This window comes from Tachypleus tridentatus, chromosome 8 (assembly GCF_004210375.1).
Source record: "Tachypleus tridentatus isolate NWPU-2018 chromosome 8, ASM421037v1, whole genome shotgun sequence".
NCBI lineage: Eukaryota > Metazoa > Arthropoda > Merostomata > Xiphosura > Limulidae > Tachypleus > Tachypleus tridentatus.
The window spans coordinates 132,812,828-132,821,603 of NC_134832.1; the positions used below are offsets into that span (position 1 = coordinate 132,812,828).

The following is an 8,776-nucleotide window of genomic DNA, read 5'->3' on the forward strand; positions in this document are numbered from 1 at the left end:
CCAATTCGATTGGTGAATGACCTCGAACAACTTACTCTTGTGTGGAGTTTTCCAAAACGGAAAGAGTCGAGATCATTGCCAATGATCAGGGTAACAGAACAACATAGGTACGTTGCCTTTACAGATACAGAGAGCGATTGATTGGAGATGCAGCAAAATCCCAAGTATCTCTGAATCCCGAAAACTCAGTATTTGACGCCAAAGAGACTCATCGGCCGTCGGTATGATGATCCAAAGATCCAGCAAGACCTGAAGCACTGGCCTTCACTGTCGTTAATCAAGACGGTAAGCCAAAAGTGAAAGTTTCATTTAAAGGGGAAAATAAGCTATTCAATCCTGAAGAAATCAGTGCCATGGTTCTAACAAAGATGAAAGAAACCGCTGAAGCCTACCTTGTAGCCAGGTGAAAAGATGCAATCACAGTTCCAGCTTACTTCAATGATTCCCAGAGACAAGCTACCAAGGATGCTGGAGCTATTGCTGAGACAATGTACCAAGAGAATTATCAATGAACCAACAGCTGCTGCATTGCATGACGGTCTCGATAAAAATCTTCAAGGTGAAAAGCATATCCTCGTGTATATGATCTAGGAGGTGGGACCTTTGACGTGTCAATACTCACCATTGACAGAAGGTTCAATGTTTGAAGTAAGAGCCACTGCTGGTGATACGCATCTGGGTGGTGAGGACTGATAATGCAGGATGTAGTTAGGGCCATTTTGTAGAAGAGTTCAAGAGAAAGCACAAAGGGATCTGCAGAGTCCTCGTGCTCTTCGAGAAGACAGAACTGCTTGTGAAAGAGCCAAGCGAACACTGTCCAGCAGTACAGAAGCTTCTATTGAGATTGACGCCCTCTTTGAAGGCATCGACTTCTACAGCAAAATCAGCCGTGCCAGGTTTGAAGAACTGTGTATGGACTCTTTCGAGGTACACTGGAACCTGTTGAGCGAGCTCTTTCTGATGCCAAGATGGACAAGCATAGGATTAGTGAAATAGTTCTCGTTGGAGGATCACTCGGATCCCCAAAATCCAGAAGTTGTTAAAGGATTTCTTCAATGGTAAAGATCTATGTATGTCGATCAACCCTGACGAAGTGTGTGGCCTATGGAGCTGCAGTCCAGGCAGCCGTGTTGAGTGTGATACCAGTCATAACATCAAGGACGTGTTACTACGTAGATGTAGCACCTTTGTCTCTTGGTATAGAGACTGCTGGAGGAGTAATGACCAAAATGTAGAACGAAATTCCAGAATCCTTGCAAGACCTCACAGGTTTTACGACCTATTCTGACAACCAACCTGGAGTCACCATCCAGGTATTTGAGGAAAAGAGCAATGACTCAAAGACAACCATCTGTTGGGGAAGTTTGAACTGATGGGTATACCTCCAGCACATCGTGGTGTGCCTCAGATTGAGGTGACTTTTGATATTGATGCAAACGGCATTCTGCATGTCTCGGCCAAGGATAAGAGCACAGGAAAGGCTGAAAGTATAAGGATCACCAACGAGAAAGGACGACTGTCGAAGGACGAGATTGATAGGATGCTAGCAGACGCTGAAAAGTACCAACAAGAAGACGAAAAACAGCGAGAAAGAGTAAGTGCTCGTAATCAGCTAGAGAGTTACGTGTATAGTGTAAAACAGGCAGTCAATGAAAGTGGCGAAAATTGTCATCTGCTGACAAAGAGAAAGTTAACCAAAGTGCGAGGACACGATTAGGTGGATAGACAACAACAGCCTAGCAGAGAAGGATGAATTTGAGTATAAACTTAAAGAAGTTCAACAAGAATGTAGTCCTATTATGACCAAACTCCATCAAACAACTGATTCTCGAAATACTTCTAAGAGTTCACGATCTGGTCCAACGGTTGAAGAAGTGGATTAATTGTAGAAAATATAATAAACTGTATATAATGTAAAACTAAAACATGTGATAAATCATATAACACATTTTCGGAACAATATTTTCTCACGTGCTTCATTTTAATTTATTTTCATCAGAATGTATGTATAATATGAAAGTTGTTCTTAATCGTCTTAGCCTAGTCAACGTTATATTTTTTATATAAATAAAGCTAGTTTTTGTTAATTACGGTTTTTTCTGGTGCGTTCATATCTTGTAATGTAAGTAGTAAATATGAAGTTTATATCCGTTAATTGTTTTGTTGTTTTTTTATGAGAGGACTGTCACGTTTCATGATGACGTAAGTTTGCCATTTTTCCAATTAATTGGGTGATCGGTAAGGATACCAAACAGCTAAAACTTTAGATTAAAATGTGTACAACATCTAACTCCATTTACTTTATAAATCAATTAGACAAAGTAAACACTTGTATTCAATATGGACTAATTTTTCCAATCTGGAAACTTGTAAGCATTTATAATAACGAGTTTGGAACTCCAAGTGACTAAGCGCTAAGTTTCTTTGTTTCAAGTTGAGCACAAAGCTTCACACAATGGGTTATCTGTGCTCTGTCCACCACGGGAATCGAAGCCCAGTTTCTGGCGTTGTAAGTCCGAACACACACTGCTGTGGTGAGGCGGGGAGGGGGATTGACAAGCACGGAGGCTCGTTACTCTAGAAACCAACTTTCGATTCTCGTGCAGAACGTAGCACAGATAGTGAATAGGGTAACCTCGTGTTTAACAAGAAACAAACAAAATTCGAATTTTGAAACTGTGCAAACGGTTGAGACAAATAATAAACAAAAACTAAATCGTCAACAACTGAATAATTTAGCAGGAAACAATTATCACAATGTAACTTTATCAGCATGAAACCCGAGTTATCACTTTGAAACCAATAAAAAACAATATCTCTAATAAAGCTCCTACTCGTTTGTTAAATGCTCTGTTTAAATGCACTTTAAAATATTTCTTTCTTTCGCCCAAAAGACTTTCTGTTTGTTTTGGAATTTTGCGCAAAGCTACACGAGGGTTATCTGCTCTAGCCGTCCCTAATTTTGCAATGAAAGAAGGCAGCTAGTCATCACCGCCAACTCTTGGGCTGCTCTTTACCAACGAATAGTGGGAGTGACCGTCACATTATAACAGCTCCACGGCTGATGGGGCGAGCATGTTTGGTGCGACGGGGATTCGAACCCGCGACCCTCGGATTACGAGTCGAAAGGCCTTAACCCATCACGCCGGGACAAGAATTTATGTGTGTACCTTTTCCTAATTTTGAACTGATAGACCAGAGAAGGAAGACAGCTCGTCAACAACACTCGTCTCGCCAACAATTTAGATACTTTTACGAAATAAACAGAACACAAATCATGAACTTTCGAACCGACATATCCTTTCTACTATTACCAGTTTTAGCCCCTATCTGTTACAAATTTTATATTATCGTGTATATTATTACGGCATTTCTCTGAATTATGTTTTTTCTCAACTATGTTTCTGTGTAAAATAGTCTGTTCTAATACGTAACAAATCTGTAAATACTTCGTGTAGAACATTCATTTTAATACACAAGCTAAGGATTTGATAACTTTGCTTGTTTTGCAGCCTCCAGCACTAGATGACATGTGACAGTAGAAACCGGGCTGATTTATTTAACAAAATAGTAATAGTAAACAGGAAACAAAGATGTTCATATTTAACACTAAACTTGTTTTCTCATCCTCCTTGGCTTTACTCAATATACTCTTCTTTAACAGCCCTAAACCTTCATTTTGTGAAAACGTTTCAGTTTTCTCTTCGACCTCAGCGAACCTGAATACTAACATAAGGCTTGCCAATTTTACCCACAACTAAAAACGTTAAACTTCGTATCATCGTACAATATGTACACATAAATATTCAGATTGTGATTTACAAATACGTAGAAGTTCAAGTGATGAGAATGTGCTGTCATCTGTTGTTCGAGAATAAAATTAAACCGTCTTTCTATTAATTCAGTTGTGAAATGAGCGTTCTTTTACCACCTTTCACGAAGTGGAATTATCTTTGTACATACATAGCCTACACATTAAATGACTAAAGTTAAGGCATCCCATACTTTAGAACAAGTTATTTTGAAACTTTCTATGTACTTATATTTCTATGTCGTGGGATTATTTCAACATTTTATAACATCCAGTGGCTGCCGCGGATCCTTTCTTGTATTTAATTTATTGTAGAGTAAATACACTATGGATATATTCATTTTTTAACACTACCTTCCAATTAATTTATTTTACTTCTTGTTCGTTTGTTTTCTTTAATCATTCTACCGTCTCCAATTTCACTTACATTCCAACTGGCTATTCAAGAAGTATTCGTACTAATTATGAGGTTCCTCTTCGTATTTCAGAAATTAATTATTTTGGACTTCACCAATTTTCTCAATAAAATCATATTTTAATGCAACTGAAGCATTCAGCATGGCATATATTTACCTGCCTCGTTTTCCTTTATATATATATACTAAATGCAGGAAATTGTGCTTCTTTTTTATCACTTCTTTATATAAATAAAACCACTAAAAGTGCAATAAAATCTAGAAAGGTATCAATGCTCGTAAGAAAGACATACTGCTCCCTAGCATTCTATCAATACGTAATTACGAGTGGGATCCAACCCTCCTTTAACACTGTGCAAGTTCGGTTCAGATTGATGAAGATATGTTAAAATTTATAAAATCATACGCACGCATGTTCATGATTATTTATATAATCAAATGAATTTGAACTGTATTAAAACTCCACAAGTTATGTACGTAACACTCATTTCTTAAAGAAAGATATCAGTACAGCACATCAACCCCCCAAAGCTTACATACAGGGAAACCTGTAAGCTGTGACTCCAGAAAACATTTTATGCTGACAGAAACAATATTGAACTAGGACGATGCAAGTTTATTCATTAATATCATGAGAAAATTCTCGCTAACGAAAACCTCACCCAGTGTATTTTTTTAGTTAAGAATAGGAAAACATAATATACATGTCGACCAGTTTCAATACAGAAAAATGTGAAAGGTTACATATTGACAGCCTCATCTCTCAATGACTGGGTAACATTTAACTACCAAATTTTGACAAATGCGGCGTAATAAATTTATTCTCCTATTAAATTATTACTTTTCCATGTTCTTAACATTTTCAAACTCGTGAGGTTAATCAAAATTGCATTTACATGATTTCACCAGTGATGTCTTTTCAGTTGTACATCATTTTACATCTATGCAAGTTCACCAATTTTCCTTCTTCTTATTGGCATTGATTACGAAATGTATTGACACTATATTCCCATTTCAGGCCATTAATAATGGTGAATTATTTGAAATTTTGATACTGTTAAAAAGAAAGACGTAAATTTAATGTAAATCAACTATTCAGAATCTTTCTACAATGAAGTGATATTAAAATGCATCGTGTAAAGAATTTAACTAGAAAATTATTTTTGCTGTCTTTAAAGCCTCTGGTAATGCATAATTATTAAGTAATTCACATAGGCTAGAAGATAGAACATGAATACATATTTTGATAAATTTCTTGATACACTTTGAGGTTATGGATAGCTTCACGATTATTCGTTGCATTATCAAATAAAGACGTCATCAGTAGTAACACGTTTCAAGAAAACGTATTTTATCATTAACATTGTAAATGAACATTTTGAATCCAACACTTGATTTTCTAGTGAGAATGCCAGATTTACTCGTATGGTAGAAAAGTGAACATTAAAACATCACAAAGTTAAACCAGATCAAATCATTAATTTTATAGAATTTGAGTAAACTTTAGGCGAGTACATATACATCTAATGTTTAGTGTAAACCACGTTGCAACTACCCTGCAAGTGTTTTGTGTTATATTTTTTATTCTTACCCTTTATTAAGTTCTTTTCGAAATTTCTTGTTGATATCTTTCACAAGTCTGTTTGTTTTCTCATCTCATTTCCATGCAAGTACTGTGTTTTTACATCTTAATAAATATAAATTGAAATAACCATGGTTTAGTGGTCAGCCTACTTTCCTTTCTTCTCATCCATTACTAAAATTTTTAAACAGTTCTTTGAAGGCATCATCCACACCATCTGAAATCATTTAAATGCACCTTCCAAAAAATGTCTCATATCCTTTATTGTTGATTTGCTGAAGCATCTAGATAGGCTAACAGACTGACTTTGAATAAGTACTGATATATGATCAGATATGAGTTATTTATTATGCTCCCTGTAGCCAGATTCAAAGAATTCTTGGTAGAGATGTTATCAGTTAAATTACAACACATTAAAATTAATCTAGTTGGTCTATTAATTAGGAACTAGATCCTTCAGAAATAACAGGATTTAAAGTTACAACTGTTGTGATCATTCATATAGTACTTTAGCAAATGAATATTTATCTTGCCACACACATATAGTAATTAACAAGCTTCAAATATGTATTTCGTTTATATTGTTCTACAAAATAATCCAAATGACAACAAGTGACTCTAATTGACATATTTTATTTCTTTGCTTCGATATATACATCTTCAAAACAAAAACATGTAACTAAATATCTTTCACATTTTAGAATTCTTAAAAGAAAGAAGCCCCATCACCACCACTTAAATAAACCTTCCCTAGAATCTAATAAATAGCTTTACTGTAATTAATATCACCGAGGTTAGTTCCAGGAAGGCATGGAAGTTCCCACATTAGATCTTAAATTCTATACAGTTTGTTTGTTTGTTTCGGCCAAATTTTTAATTTTACAAGTACTTGCTTGAAATCTGACTAATACAAAGAGCAGGATTGCAAACATTCTGCTCTGGCACATCAGCAACATTAGCAATCAGTTAAAAAAATGAAAGTCATTATAACTTAAATTGGAAACAACATACAAAGATGATTACTACTAACCTGTTAGAAACTGTTGTCAAATCTCAATATATAACAGATGCTTTACCATGTACTCGTATATGCAATTATCCGTTGAGGTTAGCTAATGTTGCACACTGTTTATCAATGAAATTACAAAATATGTAAACCTTGGATCAAAGATGGACCATGTGACACCTCTCTCTTTGCATTAAAATATTCTAAAAATGAGCAATACTTGCAAATTAGAATTAGAAAAATTTACGTATAAACTCCAAAATGAAATGTTACTACAAGTTTGAGAAATTTATTTTCATTATTCAAGTTCACATTACTACTCCAACTGACTTTACCTACCTCAATGTATTACTTCTTTAGATTAAAAGTCAGTTAAGTTGAGGAGTTAAACTGTGATTATATTGCTTACAATTTCAAAAAGCTTTCAGCATCATACTTCTTAAATCACATAAAGCAATAATATGTTTATATATGTATTTATTAAATGTATTCTTGTGCCTCACACACAGTTACCACGTTCAATTCAATTAAAATCAAACAATTAATAAAACTGGTCTTTTTGCCATTCAAAATACGTAATGATTACATTCCTCACAAATGCAAGTGAAAACGCTGTCTTTGTTGCACACTATGCTGATTGGAGTAATGATTTCCTCCAATTCAGACTTTGGCAGTTCATTAATTTAATTCTTAAAACTAACTTCATGTTAGAACATCTTGAAACATGCCGTCTCACTTCAACCATATTCATCACTAAAAATAAAATGGACTAATAAATTAGTAGAATAAAATATCATTAATGGGCACCAACTAAATCTGGACAGTTTAAAAAGGAACTGGACTACAACACAAGGTTATTTCTAGTAAATTGTGTAACGTAAACAAATGTTTTGACAGCAGAGCTTGCCTCTTCATCACGTTTTCAAGCGTCAACACTTACAAACTTTGAAAAATTAAAAAAAGTAAAATATTTGTCTGATTGTTACACTGATATCATATTATACACTATTTTATGGAACTCGCATGCTGTTAGGGAAACACGATCAATAATGTCGTAAAGAAATCACAAGTAATTAGTTGCATAATAGTTTAAAAGACCATGGAGGTCCGTATGGCCATATAGCTATAGATACAGGTAAATGAATATCACGTACAGGCTTCTTTTCTATTTCACTATATATTTCCTTGCGACATTAAGATGTTCGAGTTTTAATAAACATTTATTTATAGTCACTTTACTCTGATCACAAGTTCTTAATAAAAATAAAAAAACCCAACAGAAACAAGCTCTTTTATCAACTATTTTTTCGAAACACAAAGTTTAATACTAGTTCTAGCTTTACTTTACTTAACACATTATTCGTAAACTCTCAGTGTATATAACACAGCGTAATAGCACGTATGATATGCTAATTTTATATTCGGAACGTATCAGTACTAACTTTTAATCTCATTGTGATGGTGAAAATTTATAAACACCGTAAATTAGGCCTACTTTACGAAATGGAGTAAATGTCGACACTTCGGCAGAAACGTCCATCTCCCGTCTGTAGACCTAATTACTAACCTGCATTTCTATTCAAATCAAATCTTTTGAAGTTAAACACAAATGATCTGTGAAAACTAAACTGTTCGAATTGCATTCCTTCGATAAGGTAAAACATTTGCACGCTACACGTACATTACTTGTCGAGAATTTTCCCGAAGCTACCTCAAGAGGATAGTACACCTACTGTTAGCTAGAAGGAAAGCCGTGATTGGCTAAAGAACACGCGGGAGGGCGCTGTCTAAAAGCATTATGAGTCAACGTTCGAGAAACTTCGAGAAAAGTTACAAAGAATATAAATATTGCGCTCAACGAAAAGTTCGAAAACGTTCTGCAATCGAGTAGTACTTGAAAGAATTTTCGAATTACTTGCTGTTAACAGTTCTGATAGTGCATATTAAGTTGAAAAGTCTGA

General features: G+C 34.9%; 1 pseudogene; it reads left to right on the forward strand.

Annotated features, from left to right (window-relative positions):
- Positions 1-20: 20 nt before the first annotated feature.
- Positions 21-2,038, forward strand: LOC143224013 (heat shock protein 70 B2-like; annotated as a pseudogene).
- Positions 2,039-8,776: the final 6,738 nt, after the last annotated feature.